Raw genomic sequence first — 20,836 nt, forward strand, 5'->3', positions numbered from 1 at the left:
ACGAAGCCCCAACACAGCCAATAAAATAAATAAATAAATAAATAAATAAATAAATAAATAAATAAATTTGTTTATAAAAAAAAAAATTTGGACTCCCCTGGTGGTCCAGCAGTTAAGACTCTTCACTTCCACTGCAGGGGGCACGGGTTTGATCCCTGGTCAGGGAAGTTCCACATGCCACAAGGTGCAGCCAAAAAACAAAAAGAAAACAAATTGTGGATGCAGCAAAAGCAGAGGGAAATTTTTTTTAAAGCAATGAATGCACATTTTACAAAAGAAGATCTAAAATCAATCATCTAAGCTTATACCTTATGAAACTAGAAAAAGAAGAGCAAATTAAACCTAAAGTAAATAGAAGAAAAGAAATGATACAAAACTAGAGCATAAATCAATGGACTTGAAAACAGGAAATCAAGAGAAAATTAATGAAACCAAAAGATAGTTATTTGAAAAGATCAATAAAATCTGGGACGAAGTGAGAGAGTAGTACTGACACACACACACTACCAAATGTAAAATAGCTAGCTAGTGGGAAGCTGCTGCATAACACAGGGAGATCAACTCGATGATTGGTGAAGACTTAGAGGGGTGAGATAGGGAGGATGGGAAGGAGTTGTGGGAGGGAGGGGATACGGGGATATATGTATAAATTTAGCTGATTCACTTCATTGTACAGCAGAAACTGGCTCAACAGTGTAAAGCAACTATACTTCAATAAAGAGCTTAAAAAAGGAAAAAACACAGGTCTCTGGGCAGGCTAAGAAAAAAAAGAGAACACAAACTACTAATAACAGAAATAAAAGAGAAGACATCACTGCAGATCCCACAAACATCAAAAGGATAATAGGGACCTCTCTGGTGGTCCAGTGGTTAAGACTCACAATGCAGGGGACCTGGGTTTGATCCCTACTCAGGGAACTAGATCCTGCATGCCACAATGAAGAGCCTGCAAGCTGCAACTGAAAATCCCTCATGCTGCAACTAAAGATAGCTCATGCAGCAACGAAGATCCCTCATGCAGCAACTAAGACCCGGCACAGCCAAATGAATAAATAAATATTTTTTAAAAAAGGATAATAAAGGAATGCAATGAATGTATCTATGCCCACAAATTTAGTAACCCAGGTGAAATGTACCAATTCCTTCAAAGACACAATCTGCCAAAACTCACAAGAAACAAGCCATCTGCATAAGCCTATATTTATTAAATAAATTGAATCAATAGTTAATAACCTTGGGAATTCCCTGGCAGTCCAGTGGTTAGGACTCAGCTCTCTCACTTCTGGGGCCCTGGGTTTGATCCCTGGTTGGGGAACCAAGATCCCACAAGCCACGCAGTGGAAAAAAAAAAATTAATAACTTTATAGACTAGAAAGCACCAGGCCCAGATGGGTTCACTAGTGAATTCTACCAAGTATTTAAAGACAAAATTATACCAATCTCTTTCAGAAGACAGAAGTGGAAATACTTCCTAATTCATTCTATGAAGCCAGCATTACCCTAGTATCAACCAAAAACAGACAAAAACAATACAAGAAAAACTGTAGACCACTATCTCTCATGAACATAGTTGCAAAATCCTCAACAAAATACCAAACACTGAATCTAACAATGTAAAAAAAGAATTATACAGCATGACTAAATGAAATCTATACCAGGTATACAAGCTAATTAAACATCTGAAAATGAATTAGTGTGATCCATCACATCAACAGGCTGAGAAGAAAAAATCACATGATCGTATCAACAAGTGCAGGAAAAGCATCTGACAAAATCCAGCACCCATTCATGATAGAAACTCTCCGTCAACTGGGGAGAGAGAGGAACTTTCTCAACCTGACAAAGAACATCTACAAAAAGCCTCCAGCTAGCATCATCCTCAATGCGGAAAGCCTGAAGCGTTACCACTAAGATCAGGAACAAGGTAAGCAGGTTCCCTCTCACCACTGCTTTTTAACATCAAATTGGAAATCCAGGCTCATACCATGAGATAAGAAAAGGAAATAAAAAATGTGGAGATTGGGAAGGGAGAAATAAAACTATCTGTTTCACAAACAACATGATCATTTATGTAGAAAATCTGAAAGAAGTGGCCAAAAAACCTCCTAGAACTATAAGCAATGAGAGCAAGGTTGCAGGATACAAGGTTAGCATACCAAAGTCAACCACTTTCCTATATATCAGCAATGAACAACTGGAATTTGAAATTTAAAACACAAAACTATTTACATTAGCAGCCCCCCCCCCAAATGAAATACTTAGGTATGAATATGTATAAGATCTACATGAGGAAAACTACAAGACTGATTAAAGGTATCAAAGAAAAACTAAATAAATGGAGAGATATTCTATGTTCATGAATAGGAAGAGTTATTGTTGTTATGATGTCGGTTCTTAAACTGAACCAAAGATTCAACACAATCCCAATCAAAATCCCAGCAAGTTATTTTGTGGAGATTGACAAAGTGATTCTAAAGTTTATATGAAGAAACAGAAGATCCAGAATAGCCAACACAGTTTTGAAGTAGAAGAACAAAGTCAGAAGACTAACACGACCTGACTTCAAGAAAATATAAAGCTACAGTAATCAAGACAGTCTCATATTGGTGAAAGAACAGACAAACGAGTCAATGCAATAGAATAGAGAGCCCAGAAACAGACCCCCATAAATAAAGTTAACTGATCTTTGGCAAAGGAGTAAAGACAATACCTTGAGGCAAAGATAGTCTTTTCAATAAATGGTACTGGAACAACTGGTCATTTACATGCAAAAAGTGAATCTAGACACAGACCTTACACCCTTCACAAAAGTTAACTCAAAATGGATCAGAGGCCTAAATGTAAAACACAAAACTATCTAACTCCTAGAAGATAACACAGGAGAAAACCAACTGACCTTGGGTATGGAGATTACTTTTTTGATACAATAGCAAAAGCACAGTCCTTGAAAGAAGTAATTGATAAGCTGGACTTCCCTAAAATTAAAACCTTGTGCTCTGTGAAAGGCAATGTGAAGAGAATGAGAAAACAAGCAACAAACTGGGAGAAAATGTTTGCAAAAGAACATATGATAAAGGACCGTTCTCCAAAATATACCAAAAGCTCTTAAAGCTCAACAATAAGAAAACAAACAACCCAATTAATAAATGGGTCAAGGTGGGAACAGACCTCACCGAAGAAGATATAGAGATGGCAAACATGCATATGAAAAGATGCTTCACATCATACATCACAGTGAAATGCAAATTAAAACAGCAATAAGATACCACTACACCTATCAGAATGCCCAAAATCTGGAACACTGACAAAACCAAATGATGGTGAGTATATAGTACTCACAAAATGGTACAACCACTTTGGAAGACAGTCTAGTGGTGTCTTACAAAAGTAAATACACTTTTACCATATGATCTAGCAATCGTGCTCCTTGATATTTACCCAAAACTTATGTCCACGTAAAAACCTGCACACAAACGAATGTTTATAGCAAGGTTATTCAGAATTGCCAAAAACTGGAAGCAAACAAGATGTCCTTCAATGGACAAACGGTGACACATCATACAATGGAATATTATTCAGTGACAAAAAGTAACGAGCTATCTCAAGCTACAAAAAGACATGGAAGAACTTTAAGTGCAAACTGCTAAGTAAAATTGCCAATCTGAAAAGGCTACATACTGTATGATTCCAACTATATGGCATTCTAGAAAAGGCAAAACTACAGAGACAGTAGAAAGATCAGGGGTTGCCAGGGGATTTCTAGGGTGCTAAAACTATTCTATATGATACTGTAAATAATGGCTATGCTCAGCTTGCTGCTCTCTGGTGATGTAGGTGGGATGGGGGTGGGGTGGAGACCAAGAGGGAGGGGATATATGTATACATATAGCTGATTCACTTCCTTGTACAGCAGAAACTAACACAACATTGTAAAGCAACTATACCCCATTTTTTTTTTTTTAATTTATTGGCTGCATTGGGTCTTTGTTGTTGCACATGGGCTTTCTGTAGTTGCGGAAAGTGGGGGCTACTCTTCTCATTGCGGTGCACTGGCTTCTTACTGCGGCAGCTTCTCTTGTTGCGGAGCACAGGCTCTAGGTGCGCGGGCTTCAGAAGCTGCAGCTTGTAGGCTCAACAGTTGTGGCTCACGGGCTCTCGAGCGCAGGCTCAGTAGTTGTGGTGCATGGGCTTAGCTTCTCTGTGGCATGTGGGATCTTCCCGGACCAGGGCTTGAACCCATGTCCCCTGCATTAGCAGGCAGATTCTTAACCACTGTGCCACCAGGAAAGCCCATAAACCCCAATTTAAAAAGAAATTGTATAGAATGTACAAGAATGAACCCTAATTTAAACTGTGGACTTAAGTTAATAATAATGTATCAATATTGGCTCATCAATTGTAACAAATGTACCCCATTAATGCAAGATGTTAATGATAGGGGAAACTGGGGGCATAGCATTCAAGAACTCTGTACCTCCTGCTCAATTTTTCTCTAAACCTAAAACTGCTCCAAAAAATAAAGCCTATTAATTTACAAAAAAGTACTTCTCAGAATTACCTATAAACTCTTTCATTTTAAAGACATGTTTAAGAGAGCAATAACTTTTTTGAAAAATGAAAATAAATACTCCAAATACTGTGATTTAACCTGTAAAGCAACACTTGAAAATTAATGGCAAAATAGCCTGCAGTTATGTCCTTTAAGGACAATGACAATTTGCTCAAACACCAACCACTGATCTAAAGCTGCCTTATAATTCAAAAGCACTTACGTCTTTCAAATATAGAGAACTTTCTAAATACTGCTTAATGTTGATGAAACAACATTTGTGGTCAGGGCAGCACTCCATTTTGTAACTCTGCCCCCACAGGTTTTCATACTCTATGTACATATTCATTCCAACAGGCGTGAAGGTGACACTTTGTGTACCAAATGGCAGGGGACATCTTATCCTGCTGAAGTTAAAGGCTTCATTAAGGTGCAGCATAAGCACATATTAGGAGGTGGCTGAGCACAAATCTGTCACGTGCCATTTGCAAACTCGCACCCTGATGAAACTACACCTAAGAGAAGACTTGTTTTCCTTCCAAAATGACATTTTTAGGATATCCCTTAAGAACATTCTCCTAGCCAAAGATGCACTTTAATAGAGCTCCCTAAGTGAAGAGTTCCCAAACTGCTTCCCTCAAGGAACCTTGACACCAAGAGCCTTGCTATCAGCTAAGAATAAGCAGCTAACGTGAGACACATCTGCCAATAAGACAGAAATTTGACCACAGAAATAACGGCCAGGTCCCCAAAGATATTTTTTCAACCATTTGCGAAATTCCATGTGAGTTTTTTATGCTGAGATTTTAAATTAAAACATTTCAACTTCAAACAGCCTTCTTAAGGCTTCTGTGAATTACAGTTCAGAATTGCACGTGGAACCATGTGCAGGTGATCTAGTTGGTCACCCTGATCACCTTTTGTAAAGAAGCAGCCCCCGCATGGCAATTTAATCTTTGAGATCTTTGAACCTTTTCCTCTGTGGGCATCACAAGATGCAGGTAGACTCTAAGGACTCTGCACCTCAAAGCTCCACCTCCAGTTTCCTGTTGTTGTCACATCCTCTGCTCACTCTGCTTGTCACTGACAACTGTGTCCATGGCAATTCACAGCTGACACCACACTACTTCCACTACTTCCCTTTCCATACCCAATATTTAGAAACTAGTAGTAACACTTGTGGTTTATAAACAAATACTTAATAATAAAGCTGGCTCATCAGACAACTGTATTTGTTGAACTGGTTATACTTAAAGAGTGAATCCAAATTCTCATTAGAATATAATCAAATCTCATTTAAATGAATAAATGAATAAAAGTGTGTTTGAGGACAAGTGATTCAAAAAAGCATATTGCCAATATTTCCTTCTTTTTAAGATTCATGTTGAAAGAGATCAAAGGATTCTTAGAATTCAAAAATAGCTAATTAATTACTTGTATGAAAAAATGAGTATGTACCCAATCTTAAGATTATTTTTACAAACAGCATTTTAGAATCTAGGTTCAAGTACATCGTCTAAAACAAAAGAATTCGGCCTCATTTTCTTTAATGATGAGGGCAGAGCAGGGCAGGGCTCAAATGTATGGCAAATGGGGCAAAAAGAACAGAAATGAAACTTAGGGTCTAACACCATATATTACTTTTAGTATTCCGTCTTCGCTACTAAGCCATTTAGAAAGAACTTTCATAATTTTCCTGCTCCTTGCTCACCTACTAAAGGCAACTGACTTGTCAAGAAGAAGAACAAAACAAAAAAAGGTTAAAAGGGGTTGGGAGGAAGTAGGCTTAGATTACACCACTGAATACAGAGTCTTTAAAAAAAAATTAAGGTCTATATGTGACTAGTGGTGGAAAAACAGTAAAAGGAAGAAATCACTGCAAAATGCATGTGTCTGCTTGACAGACTGAGCCTACATCCAAAATTCATTGAGGCACCACTGGAAATTACAAGACCGTTCATTAAGACAGGTACACCCTACTCCAGTTTCCATGACTGTTGGCCAGACAACTAGAACCTGCTTGAGCTACATTTCTCTCACATACACACTAACACAGAGAGACAGATACACAGGAAAAGCTCCGGAACACAGCTTTCTTCTCTTAACTTCAAATACATTCCCTGCCTCCCTCCCAACCTAACATACATCACATGAACTATATGACCTTGATAAACCCACGTCCTTTAGACGTGTATAATCTCACCCTAAATAACAAAAGAGTTTCAATGATAAAGAACAGTTACATCACCCCCTTAATTCCCTTCTCTGAAAAAAGGTTATTAGTATCCTGTATCTTTCATTCACTTTTCTCCTCAATTCCTATGAAGTTTTCTTTGCAGACAAGCGTTGTGCCGCCTCTGAAATACAGAAGCAATTGTTAATCGAAGTTTTCCTCTTTGCCCCTATTAGCAACAAGACCCTTGTCATGATCACCATCATGTCCCAGAAAAGAATTAGAAGAGTCTGCCCAATTAATCTTCCTAGGAGCGCAACTTTGTGCACATCCATATCTTCAGGCTCTACAGTAAAAACCAAACTCCTCCTCCTGACCATCTCTACCTGCCTGAATCTGCTCCTTACCAAGAGTGTCCTGGAAACGGCACTACATTGGATTAGAGAGACTGATTAATAACTTCCTAGTAAGCTTAGTTTCTTTACCTAAATAAACAATTAGACTAACTAGACCATTTACGGATTTTTTTTTTCACACTCTACTTCCATCATTTTTATTCCACCCTTCTCAACCTCATGGAAGACCTTTTTTTTTTTTTTAAGTCATGTTAAGTGCCATTTATTATTATGTTGTCCTTACTAGAGATGGTTCTCTGCCTCAAGGAACTTAAAATCCAGTTGAAGATTCAAGGACGCTATGTTAAACCTAATAAAAGCTTATTTCTGACTGCCCCCAAAATAAAAGGCCAGCAGATAGTAACTGATTGAGTGTGCCTTCTCCGTGGTGAAAATTAGTGCTCTAAGGGTGGAAAACGGTTTGTGGTCCTCCAAAGGGCATTAAAATTTCTCAGGGGGAAGGGAGTGGTTAGAAAAAAACCCGTCCAAAAAGGCAATAATGGAAAAAAAAAAAAAAGTGAACAGTGATAGAGGAACCCAGACAGAACTTTAATGCTCCTTCCTCAAAGAAGTCCTTTCCTAACCACTGTCTATAGTAAATCTCTCCTTATTCTCTCCCAGCACTGCGGATCCACTTTCACAATTTGTAAGTCCGTTGTTTCCGTGTTTTGACTGGATGTCTCTCACGCTGGGTGACAGGCTCCATGAGGTGATGCACCACGCCTGTTTGTTTACAGGAGTTCACCCCGCCTGGCACAAAACAGGCACTTGCTGGTTTTTGTCAAGCCCTTTCCCCTGTTCCCCTGACCAACTTTTATTCTCCGGACATGCTGAAGGGTGTGTCAGGACCCTCTTCCAGAGATGAACTGCAAGAGATGGTCTCCAATACTTCTCATTTACTCTTACTTTCTTTTAACACCATTTTGAGGTCCCCTTAGCCCCAGAGCATAACCTGCCAGAAATTTTCCCAGGGGTCTTTGATCAATTATGAAAACTTAAGTATGATTTTCAGAGTTTTTATAACAATAAACCTGATATGAAGGGAAATGGATCAGGGAAGGAATGTGCATATTTTTTAAATGCAAGATTGAATATCAAAATTGCACTTTCTATTCCTCAAGGTGTCCAAGATTTTAAAAGACCTGTCACGTCTTACTCCAGCAGCTGTTGTTCTACTTCCAGGAGTATCCATAATGGAACCGCTAACAGAGGCAATGGAACAGTCTAGGACGGACACCCATTCCACACGCAGGAGGGGAAATGCTAATATGAACAACAGGGGACATGTGTATTGGGCAGAGGGAAACAAAACTTGACATATAGGAAGTCATTTCAAATCAGAACAGCTACCACGGGCATGATATCATACAACAACAAATATATATCTTTCCACAGTATCAAGATATTTGGAAGGTTCTAAACTATAAGTTTAGTTGGAGAAAGTAAAACAAAAAACATCTATATACTTATGTGTGTATATGTACGCGTCTACGTATATAATCCACATATATACCCAAATACATCTACATCTATCTATCCATATAAGTTATATGGACCAAAACAAAAAAAATATGTAAAATACTTCATTTCCTCACTTTTCCATTAAATGTGACCATATAATTTAACATCCTAACCAGGCCAGTTTTGAGTGAAAGAGACTTAATAATTACACCAGGACAATATGTATACACTGGGACTGTCCTAGGCAAATTAGGACACACAATCACCTTAATTATAACATAGTCCATGGAAAATTGCACAGTTTCATGAAATACAAACCAGATGAACAATATTAAAATGTGCCTTCTTTAGTAAAGTTTTTAAAGAAAAAAAAAGATTTTAAGAAATGAATTGTAAAAGCTCAAGTCCACAAAAGATTTTGTCCATATGAAGCAACATCCTATTAAAGAAAGGATATAAATTAAAGAATGAATAGTAGAGTATTAACATGAGTTAATCTCTAATAGGACCAGAAGCTTAAATTAATATTTTCTTTAATTAAGAAAGCCAATCCTTTCTAAAAACATAAACCAACCCCATATAGACATTTCTGTACCACAGTCTCTAATACCTTAGTTACTGCCGTTACTAGGAGACATTAGCACAAAAACAAGATTTATATCCTTCTCTTGCTTCTATTCTTCCACCTAAAGGAATAATCCTCCATTATTAGCAATACACTTAATATCTCCACAGCAACTAGTATAATTGGGGTGTTGCAACAGGAGAATAATGAAGTGGAAAACAAAGTGACAGAAGTAGTGTAGAAGAAAATAACATCTCCACGCAGCCTTGGTGGGAAAATAACGACCAAGAAGGAAAAAGGAAACTTCCCAAAAAGAACCCTTTGGGGGTTGCTTTAGTCAGTGGCTACTAGGCCTTTAAGATACCTAAGTATGCAACGAGGCAAATAAAAGTTTCCAAAATGATAAACTGTATGGAGCAAGTGCAGATGACTTCACTCAAAGAACTCTGAGGTGGGGAAGAGATGAGGTTCCTGAAATAGATAAGAAGTGATTTCCACAGGTTTTCACACGTGGCTCCGGAGAAGGTATAGGGTACAAGGTACAGGTAAACCGTCTAAGAGGGCATTAGAGCTAAGCTAGGCTCCCAAACCAATCACTGGCCACTGGTGAGCTGGGGGAAGAGAAGTGGGCCAATCCTGGGCAAAATACATCCTTGGCCCAGGCCAGACAGTGGCTATGGAAACCAGAGGGCAGCAGACTGGGAATCAGGAAACCTGGGCTCTTCACTGGCTTCTGCCCAACACAACACAGGGGTAAATAATGCAACTAAAAAAGCAGTATTTGAGAATACCCATTAATTTAGAAAACATGTGTTGAGTGCCTACCTCATGCTGGAAAATAACAAAAATAATGTATAAATTTTGCTCCCAAGGAGCTTAATCTGGAAGAAACAGTTTCAGCAGAAAAATCATATTATAGTATGGTGGTCCAGTGACAGAGAAAAGCCTAACTATTCTGCAACAAAGAGGGGACACCTAGCCCACAGCGCTGAAGTGGAGAAAGGAGAGAATAAGGAAAGCTCCCTGCAGGGGATGCTGGAGGTCACTTGTGCTTTAAATCACTCCTCCAAAAGGTTCAACAAGCTCATCATGTAAAGGAATCCTCCACATTGTAAAACCAACGAACACTGTGTTCTCATCTTACTCAACTCCTCAAGAACTTACAACAGAACTGATTTCGCCACCCTGCTTTAAACACTCAATTCTGTTGGCGTTTGGAACACTGCTCTTTTGGTCCTCCTCCTACCTCACTGGTCACTCCCTGGTCTCCTACTTGATCTATTTATTACCTCTGTTATTCCTCAGGGCCTAATCTCTGTTTCTCTTCTCTGCCTACAGAATCTCCCCAGGTGAGTCTAGCTTTCCCATCACTTTATATAGCACTGTTATGCTGACACCCGCTGGCCCTGATCTTGTCCCTGAATGCGGTTCTCAGAATCCCTGCTGGCCATTTAACATCTCCTTCCTTCCTCCCTCCCTTCCTCCCTCCTTTCCTCCCCACCCCCACTTCTACCCCTCTCTCCCCTACCCCTCTCCCTCTCTTCTTCTCTCCCTCTCATACTGCACCTGTGTCTTCTTACAGTCTAATCTTATCTATTCCTGGCAGACTGATATTTGATATCAAGTAATGATTTCTCTGATGTAGGTTTTACAGTGGCCTTGCTTCCTAAATTGTCACAACAAGCAACTGAACAAGAACACAAATTAGTAAGCAACATCATGGATATAGACAGGGCAAGGATAAGGTGAAGGAGGTGGTGGGTGAACAGGTAGACAGGGAGGTGACACATGAGAGGAGGTAAGTGTGGTGAGGCTCTGGGGCTGGGACTAGGGCAGATGCTGCCCACATCCCACCTACCACAGCTCACAAAGGCATATGAGCAGCCAACTTTCCTATACACATGAGTCTAATACTCTAAATATTTCATTTATAGGCCCAGGCACAACTCCTGGCATTGAAATTCACAAATTTATATTACAGAGATAACCTTAGAGAGATGTTCCACTGTATCATTCAGCCTGTTCACTCATTCTAGCAAAAGGCACAAGAACCAGTTTTCTCTGGTGACTCCATGATATAATTCAGTTTGTAAACACAATACACCAAAGTCACTGAATGACAACTGTTGAGGGATAGTTCTGAGGAAAAGCTCAGATTCATGCAGGCTATTAGTCCTTAAGGATAAGGCTGGTCAGGGACTTCCCTGGTGGCCCAGTGGTTAAGAATCCACCTGCCAATGCAGGGGACACAGGTTCGAGCCCTGGTCCAGGAAGATCCCTCATGCTGCAGAGCAACTAAGCCTGTGCGCCACAACTACTGAGCCCATGTGCTGCAACTACTGAAGCCCGAGTGCCTAGAGCCCGTGCTCCGCAACAAGAGAAGCCACCACACTGAGAAGCCCGCGCACTGCAATGAAGAGTAGCCCTTGCTCACCACAACTAGAGAAACCTGCGTGCGGCAATGAAGACTCAACACGGCCAAACAGAAAAAAAAGGATTAGGCTGGTCAGAGCTGCACTGCCTGTCAAAGCAGCCACTAGCCCCACGTGGCTACCAAGCATCTGAAGTGTGGCCAGTCCAAGCTGAGATGTGAAGTAAGTGCAGAATACACACCAGATTTCGAAGATTTAGAAAAAAAGTTAAAGCTTTTTACATTGATTATAATCGATAATATTAAATATAACATTTTCATATACTGGTTGAAAATATGTTCTTAAATAAAATATGTTCTTAACAAAGTGACTCCAAATATCCTATCCGTGGTTTTAAGTTTCCAATTTTTTTCTACTTCTACACAGTCTCTTCCCCTTTTTATATTCCCTATAAAAAATAAAGGGAATCTGGAGTCAAAACTCAAGGGGTAAAGTTCACAACCATCACCACTACCACATGGGGACCATCATCTTACCCCAAACAAATGCAAGGTTATAAGGGCATGGGGTGCAGAGCCACATTTCTGTTAGGCAATCGATGAAAGGCCCAAGTGGCTCGACTTGATCTGGAATCAACTAGACTTCTTTTCTTTTTGCTAAAACCTTGATACTGTCATTTAAAATAGACACTATATATTTATACACATTTGTATACAAGTATACAGACGTATATAATTATCAAAAGTTAACTCCCTCTGCCCCAAAGTGGTTCAGTTTACATGCAAAATAAAACAGCCCCCCGAATGTAAACACTTGCTATACCTGACATGTCCATAACATAAATCACAGGATGAAGCAGCTCTTTCGCAGGGCTGGCATAAAGGAACAAATTAAAGCCCTGACTGTTGTAGTAACTCTCTGTATCAGTTTCCTGCTGCTGCTGTATAAGTTACTATAAATTTAATGGCTTAAAACAACACAAATTTCTTCTCTTACAGTTCCAGAAATCAGAAGTCCAAAAGGGGACTCAGTGGGTTAACAGTGAAATGTCAGCAGGGCTGTGTTCCTTTCTGGAGGCCCAGGGAAGAATCCGTTTCCCAGCCTTTCCCAGCTTCGTAGAGACCACGTGCATTCCTCCACTCCAGGTTCCCCTTCCATCTTCAAAGCCAGCTTGAGTTCTTCTAACAGTGTGAACGCTCTGATTCTGACTCTTCTCCTTCACTTTTCCGCTTATAAAGACCCTTGTGATTACATTGGGTCTACCCAGATAACCTAGGATAGTCTCCGTACCTTAAGTCCGCTGATTAGCAACCTTAATCCCTCCTTCACAAGTAACATAACAGATTCACACTTGCTGGGCATCAGGATGTGAACACCTTTGGGGCACCATTATTCTGCCTAGGACCGCCTCCAAGAGTAACTAGAAAACATTCAAAGAAACCTCACAAGGGCAAGCTGTTCTCTTCCAATAAGGATTTTTAAATATTTTAATTTACAACAGGTAAAAGCCCTAAAACTTAAAAAATACGTGACAGTCACGCAGCAGGAATAGGTTGCAGCTGAGCATGAGGATCAGGGGACTGGGAGAATGAAGGCACTGCTGCTTTCCTGGACACAGCACCAAGCCTGACTGAGCACTCCCAAGCTTTTAGAGAGCAGCATTTGACAATACCACATCACCAACACATTGCCATAGCAACACAAATGTATGACCTAGCCGTAGTCCTCCACACAGTAAATCATAAGGAGTTGACAGCATGTATGGACAGGTGTGACGTTTCCTTTGCTAAAACTGCACGTGCGAGGACAACATGAGAACCAAAGTGTGAGATATATGCTCGATTCTACAAACGACAGTGCGGTGGTTAGACTCCACAGCCAAACTCTCTGCGTTCAAAACCCAATTCTGCCTCATACGCGCTGTGTAACCTCAGGCAAGTGACTTAACTTCTCTGTCTCAAAAGAGGATTCTTAAAATGGAGATAATAATACCTGTTTCAGAGTGTTTAAGGAGGAACAGATGAGTAAGGGTTCTAAGTGCTCAGAACAAACCCCACCACATAGTGAGGGCTTTAAGTATTTGGAAAATAAAATTGGAAATGTTCCTGCTTGTTGCTTATAACTTGCCAATCACATATACACCAAGGGAGTGTACCTCTCAGGACTAACTAATCCATCATCGAGGATATGATATCACATATGTACACACATAGGTATTAATTTAACAGAAACAATGCCCTTTGTCCCTTTGTAGCTACTAAAGTTTGGTAGTAACTTCTGGGGCAGTAATAACTGGATGGTTAAATAACTTGCAGATCAAATGCAAATCTCAGAAAACAGTGGTGGCTGTGTTAGATAAACCGTCTCAGGGCCTCCTAAAGAAAGACGTACAGCATACTGTCCGGGGAGGACAGTAGGGTCTGTGATTCTTAATGGCCCTGGCATTTTCTGGGACAGTGGCGCTCATGGTACAATATTCCTCTGGAGGCTGAGCTCTGTGAGAGACAGCGGCGGCTGTGCTCACCAGTGCTGCCAGCATCTGCTGAGAGGGCCAGCATATTGCGATGGCAGCTTTGAAAGCTTTTCAGCATTCACAGCTGATGTCACATACTTCTTACGAAAGTTCTTGAATTCAATGGCAGTAGACAACCAATTTCCATCATTTCATTTTAACCCCGAAAGAAAGGAGGAGAGAGGGGTAGGACCTAGACCTTACCAATATAGGCAAGATGTGACAAACGGCTATTCCGTTACAAGAAAAATACACTACCTCCATGAGAAATAATGAGACACAATTTGGTTTTTGGACAATAGGAATGAACCCTTTGTTTTAAAAGTTAGCAGGACAGCCTATATGCAAAAAAGTAATGCCTGAGCCACCCAAATAGTAACTATGAACCAAGCACTATCCTCAGTGTTTTATACACATAAAGTAATATAATTCATAGTCACCCTGGGAAGTAAATTCTACTTGATTCGCATTTTGCAGCCAGGAAACGGAGGTTCATTGGAGAAAGTTGTTCACGGTCACCTGGTGGTAAGGAGTGTTGCTGAGACTTAAGTCTAAGTTGGCCTGAGTAAGCCTACAGGCCTTCATCTCTCTGGCATTACTTCGTGGCCTGAAGGCAACAGAGACCAGAGAAGCACTCCAGGAGATGGGGTGGTAGACACGCAATCCCATATCAAAATATATCCCCTCAAACTTGCCGTATCTCCAAAGCTAGTGCAGAGACTACAGAAAGGCTAAGGGGGTACTGGGCAGTGCGTGGGCAAGAGACTCAGCTGGCCCTGGCTTCAAATTCCTGCTCCTCTTCCTACCAACCCTACAGCCTTGAGTACATTAACCTTTCTAAATTGTTTCCCTACTTCCACGGTGGAGATAATACAATTTCTGTTTTGCAGGGCTATCTGAGACAAACGATTTGATTTAATGTTCTCTAGAACCTATCTCAGCATATCTACCATTATGTAACCATCACTATTTTACTGCACTATCTCCAGCTTCTGTGTTCAGTGAAGCCTGGGAGAACCAACTTAAGTGTCTGGCATCTCTCTGTTTTAAAGGCTTAGCGTCATTTTCAGCTACTGCTGCCGGTCTTTTCCTGAAAGGTCTTCACTTCTCACTGGAAGTGGGCTGCTATCTAGAGATATCCCTCCTTGGCATCCCAATTGGCTAAGCGATCCCTGATCCAAAACCACTTATTCTTTAAGCCTTTTTCCTACCCCCTAAATGAAAACTCATTCCTTCACATTTTCTCTAGTTAGATCGGACTACCTCCTTGAAGTACTCCCAGGTAAGGAAAAGTACCCTTAACCCATCTGGGTGGGGTGCGTGTTAAGAGGTGCTTCTCAGGATGATTCTCACCTGCAGAGCAGGTCAGAGAGGCCCGGAACATGCATGTTCACCCCTGGCAGGCCAGACCCTTCAGGATCACATGTGACCCCAGTTCCAAGAGCAGGAGCCAACTCCCAGCAAGCCTTGGGATCAGGTACTACCTTCCAAGGGACACAGAATCTGCCTTTGGCACATCTGTATCTTTCTTTCCACAGTCGTTTTCCCACCTCCAGGGCTACTCTTCCCTTGAGTCCCTCCCATTTGTGGAAAAGCTTTTCAAAAGTTTAATTCTTGTCATGTATTTTGCATTTCTAATAATCTTAACTGAAAAGAAGTGATTAAATTCCAGAGGTAGGGGACTTCCCTGGTGGTCCAGCAGTTTTAAGACTCTGCTTTTCCATTGCAGAGGGCACGGGTTTGATCCCTGGTCAGGGAACTAAGGTCCCTCGTGCTGCCTGGTGAGGCTAAAAAATTCCAGACGTAGATACTCATCCCCTAGTTTTCTATAAATGTGATACCTCCAGGTTCACAGTTTCAATCGGACAGCAATTTGCCCCTGTACAGGTACTCATCGAGCACTTTCTTGGTGTAGGCAAGTCCTGCCAGGTAAACTCAGAGTTAAGGATGCCCTAAGGTGAGTATTTCAGCTCAGTTTCTCAGTTTTGCCTGAGGCCAGCTCTAACATTTGGGTATCTCTCTTTCCACAGTCAAATGTATCACCCTAAATGAAGATCAACACAGGCAGTACCAGGCAGAGAAATGATACTTATCTGAAGGGCCCTTCCAGGGCCTTTCACTTCATCTGACTTTTAGTAAGCTAGCTACCTTTTCTGACACTTCGGCTTCAAAATTACCTTTCATTTCCTTTTATTCCCTCCACTTTAACAATTTTAGTAGGTGGTTTTATTCTCTTTAAATAGTACAAGGGGGTTACTGAGAGTAAAGATGTAAATATAGGGCACTCAATCCAGTTAGCACTGCTTTAAAAAAAAAAATCTAAGAACGTACACAAGTTTGTTTGAAAGTTTTAAGTGACACTATCAAACTAAAGACAAAATTGTAAGGCTGAATTTTAAACTATAAGCAAATCATCAAATTAGGGTTTGACAGTAGGGAAAACTAATCAGCAAATAACTGATTACCCTATTTATACTGTAATTTTATTAGTTGTTTCTTTAAATTTTGCTTTGAATTAAAAGTCACTCTTAGGAATTAATAAATTGAACTGATCTGAGTTTCTGTATGAAAAGACTGAATTGAACACTACTCATATTCCAAACCATGCAGATAAAATAACTAGCATTGGATATGGAAATATAAATCCAAAGCAAAATTAAAAGTTTGACCCATGGTAGCAAAGAGGGTATCATATTATAATAAAACTTGAGAAACGTTTAAATGAAGAAATGCATTATACCTATAATGAAAACTAGCTAATAGATATTTCTTGCACTTTCATTAAATCAACCGGAAAACGTCTTAGCAACGATACACTTTTCAAGAGATCAAACAACAAATGTCTAAAGTTTTTTTTTTTTTAAAGGTGATCTATTTAAATGTGATGGAGCTTATTCTAAATCTAGTGATAAATCTGCTAAATGTAATATCTGTAAAACGTAACCTGTCTATCCTACTGGGTACCAAGGAGGCAAATCATAGAAGGAGAATTTCTTTTCTGAGATATATGCACCCCTATGTTCATAGCAGCACTATTTACAATAGCCAAGACATGGAAACAACCTAAATGCCCATCAACAAATGAATGGATAAAGAAGATACTGTACATATTTACAATGGAATATTACTCAGCCATAAAAAAGAATGAAATAATACCATTTCCAGCGACATGGATGAGCCTAGAGATTACCATACTAAGCGAAGTCAGAAATAGAAAGACAAACACCACATGACATCACTTATACGCAGAATCTAAAATACAACACAAATTAACATAGCTACGAAACAGAAACAGACTCACAGACACAGACAACAGACTTGTGGTTGCCAAGGGAGGAGGTGGGGTGGGGGAGGGAAGTATCAGGAGTTTGGGATTAAGCAATGCAAACTATTATATATAGGATGGATAGACAACAAGGTCCTACTGTATAGCACAAGGAACTATATTCAATATCCTGTGATAAGCCATGATGGAAAAGAATATGTAAAAGAATGTATATACATATGTAAAACTGAGTCACGGTGCTGTACGGCAGAAATTAACACAACACTGTAAATCAACTATACCTCGATAAAATTTTTTAAAAATTTCTTTTTTGCCTGGTAAAGTCAGCACTGCTCCATTCTATTTCCCCACAAAAGAAATTCAGCTTTATGTGTAATAACAATAATACAAATACAAATAGTTCTTTAAGAAAGCCTCTGTGTTCGTTTTCATCAGATAAATCCCTTGCGTAATGAGCTACTGACCTATTGTGCAGCTCCACAGGGAATGCTGATCCTATTGCTAAAATCTTATGAGAAACACTAAAGGAACACAGAAATTAAGACAAATTTTAAAGAGAAAGGAGAAAGTTTTCTAATTCTGAATATGGTGGAAAAAAAGGCAGATAAATTAAAGACCATAATTCACTTTTTAAACTGCAAAATGACTAAAATAATCATGGATTGCACACAAGGATACTTACTGCAGAGTTGTGTAAAATAGTGAAAACTGGAAATAAACTAACTGTCCAACAATAGGGGACTGGTTAAGTTGAGATGCAGCCATTCAATTGAAAACTATAAAACACGCTGTTTAAACTTATTTTAGTGATACAGAGGCATCCATATTTGGGTAAAAAAGAAAATGTAGAAAACAGTATGTAGAGAAAGAACCCAGTTTTGTAGAAAATAATTTTCTAGCTGTGTAACTTCAGGAAAGTTACTTAATTTCTCTAAGTCAGTTTTTTCCTCCAGAATCGTATGTACCTCATAGGGCTGGAGTGAAGCTAACCAGGAGATTCTGTGTATAAAGTAACTGGTACATTGCCCCACCCACAGTAAGTGCAATACGTGTTAGTTCTGGGCGTTCCATGTTCATAGCGGTGAGAAAGAATTTGAGGATATAACACTAAATAATTTTCTGGGTGGTGGCTGATTTGTTTACCTTGTACTTTTAAACCTCTACAAGTAACATACTACTTATTATAATATGAGGGAAAATAAACCGAAATGCTATTCACACACAGTGATTATTCTCTTAAAAATCTATGACAGCGCTTTCTTTGCTCACAGTAAATAAATCTTGGCTGAACCGACTGTACCCTTCAGATTTCATTTAAACAAGTTTGCTCTGATATGTTTAAAATTATTTGACTTAAGGGCTAAATCTGTCTATGTGAGTGAAACAAGGCATACTTGCATTGTTCAACCTCATAACTTACGAGCCCCAATTCAATACCCATTAGAAAGCCAGCAGATCTCAAATCATCAAGGGGAGGCAGTCTATCATAGCCTAATCACTACTGGTTTCCTCCCAACTCCCTTCCTCTCTCCTTTTTGACTCTTTTTTTCCTCTGCATAATCAAAGCCTAGGGGTGCTTTCTACCAGACTGTACGCCAGTTACAGTGCCTCATTCATCTTAGCGTTGCTAGTATCTAGCATAGTGGCTGGAATATAGTAGCTGCTCACTAAACATTCACCAACTGAATAAATATTTAATAGCAGTAGTTCAGGATGGAGGCTTCAGATCCCTCATCAGAGAATTAGATAAAGGTGGATAGGCTACTCTATCTGAAACTGTCTAGATTTCTCAGTAATTCTTCCTTAAGAAAACAAACATCTCAATTCAAAGTATCACTTCTTTAAAAAGTTCTCATTTGTATTCCATTGTCTATTTTAATAGATGTAAGATATTCTGTTTAAAGTCTCACAAGAAGTCCAGAGAGTTTAAGTAAACTGCTCACAGTAACACAGCCAGTCAGTTACCACCCAGATAGCCTTAGGTCTTCTGGATTCTGATGCCCAAGATCTCTACATAACACTGTGGAATAAAAAAAAAAAAAATTCCCTGTAACCTTTGATCCTAAAAGTTGTTGCAGATAAGGTAGGAACAAATGTTTTCAGTAACACCGGAGCAATGCTCCCTATCCCTCCAAATATTTCCTAGGGGCTTTTATAAGATTCCCTAAAAAGAGAAACTGAGGACAATAGGCAGTGACCCAGGACTTCCTAGGTGGCGCAGTGGTAAAGAATCCGCCTGCCAATGCAGGGGACATGGGTTCGAGCCCTGCCCTGGGAAGATTCCACATGCCATGGAGCAACTAAGCCCGTGTGCCACAACTATTGAGTCTGTGTTCTAGAGCCCATGAGCCGCAACTACTGAGCCCATGTGCCACAACTATTGAAGCCCATGCGCCTGGAGCCCGTGCTCCACAACAAGAGAAACCACTACAATGAGGAGCCTGCGCACCACAATAAAGAGTAGCCCCCACTCGCAGCAACTAGAGAAAGCCCGTGTGCAGCAACAAAGACCCAACTCAGCCAATAAATAAATAAAATAAATAAATAAATTTATTAAAAAAAATAGGCAGCGACCCAAAGAGGTTGGAGTGTTTCCCTCCATGTTCATAAGTCAACCAGCTTTACTTAAAAATGAAACTAGAGAAACCAAATTAAATATTAACTCGCTAAAAAAACTTCAACCAGACTATTGTGAAGTAAGGCTAGCTGCAAAAGAAGAAAAGGGCTATAATTTTGTACTGATTATTTTTTTAAAAGGCTATATATATATATAGTTACGGATAAAGTTAGTTATCCATCTTATCTTCCTCGAAATTCCACCTGTCCAGCCACTGCTCTGACTCTGTTTAAACAGTGAATGGCAGTTCCCCTGCCATTGGCTGGGAACCCAAACTCCTTCAGGTATCCACACAGAAGCATTTAACTCACCTCACTTCACACTCTGAGGAACTTGCCAGAGGATTTCACACGCTAAACCTCAACCCACTAGGACATTTTGTGGAACTTAACTGGTGATTATCTAAGCCGGCTGGAACACACTGTTTATTTACATATAAACAGTTAAAATTTGTTGAGGTCTGTTTTGTGCCAGACATCATGATAGGTCTTCTGAACTTTAATCCTCGCTACTTATCCTCTGAAGTAGGTACACTCCCACTTTGCTAGTTCAGAGTGTTTAATGTGACTGAGAACCCACCATTAATAGATGAGACTGGGAGTGAAACCAAGCACTTGGAAAGTTAAGTTCAAAATCCACGCCCACCTAGAGACACTAAACAATTGAATCTCTTCAAAAAATTTGACATACGTGTCAAGGTCATATTAGAGCAAGCAAGACGAAAAAGAAGAAAGGCAAAGGCTGATATAAAAAAAAAAAAATCACAGGACGTAACGCTTGAGTTGTTTCAAGACGTAGCCGCGGGCTATGAGCTCTCCATACCTCAGAGAAGTGGACAGGTCCACTCCCACCTACTTGCGCAGAAACACCAAACCTCCCTTTCCTTAAGGGGAGTACCTCTGGAAT

At 39.8% G+C, this 20,836-nt stretch overlaps 1 protein-coding gene across 4 annotated transcripts in view; it reads right to left on the reverse strand.

The window, feature by feature from the left end:
- The window catches only part of SGMS2 (sphingomyelin synthase 2), an 80,389-nt gene that overhangs the window by 58,654 nt on the left and 899 nt on the right, over positions 1-20,836 (reverse strand). The gene's annotated exons all lie outside the window — the stretch shown is intronic.

The sequence above is a fragment of the Hippopotamus amphibius genome, chromosome 13 (genome assembly GCF_030028045.1).
Source record: "Hippopotamus amphibius kiboko isolate mHipAmp2 chromosome 13, mHipAmp2.hap2, whole genome shotgun sequence".
Lineage (NCBI taxonomy): Eukaryota > Metazoa > Chordata > Mammalia > Artiodactyla > Hippopotamidae > Hippopotamus > Hippopotamus amphibius.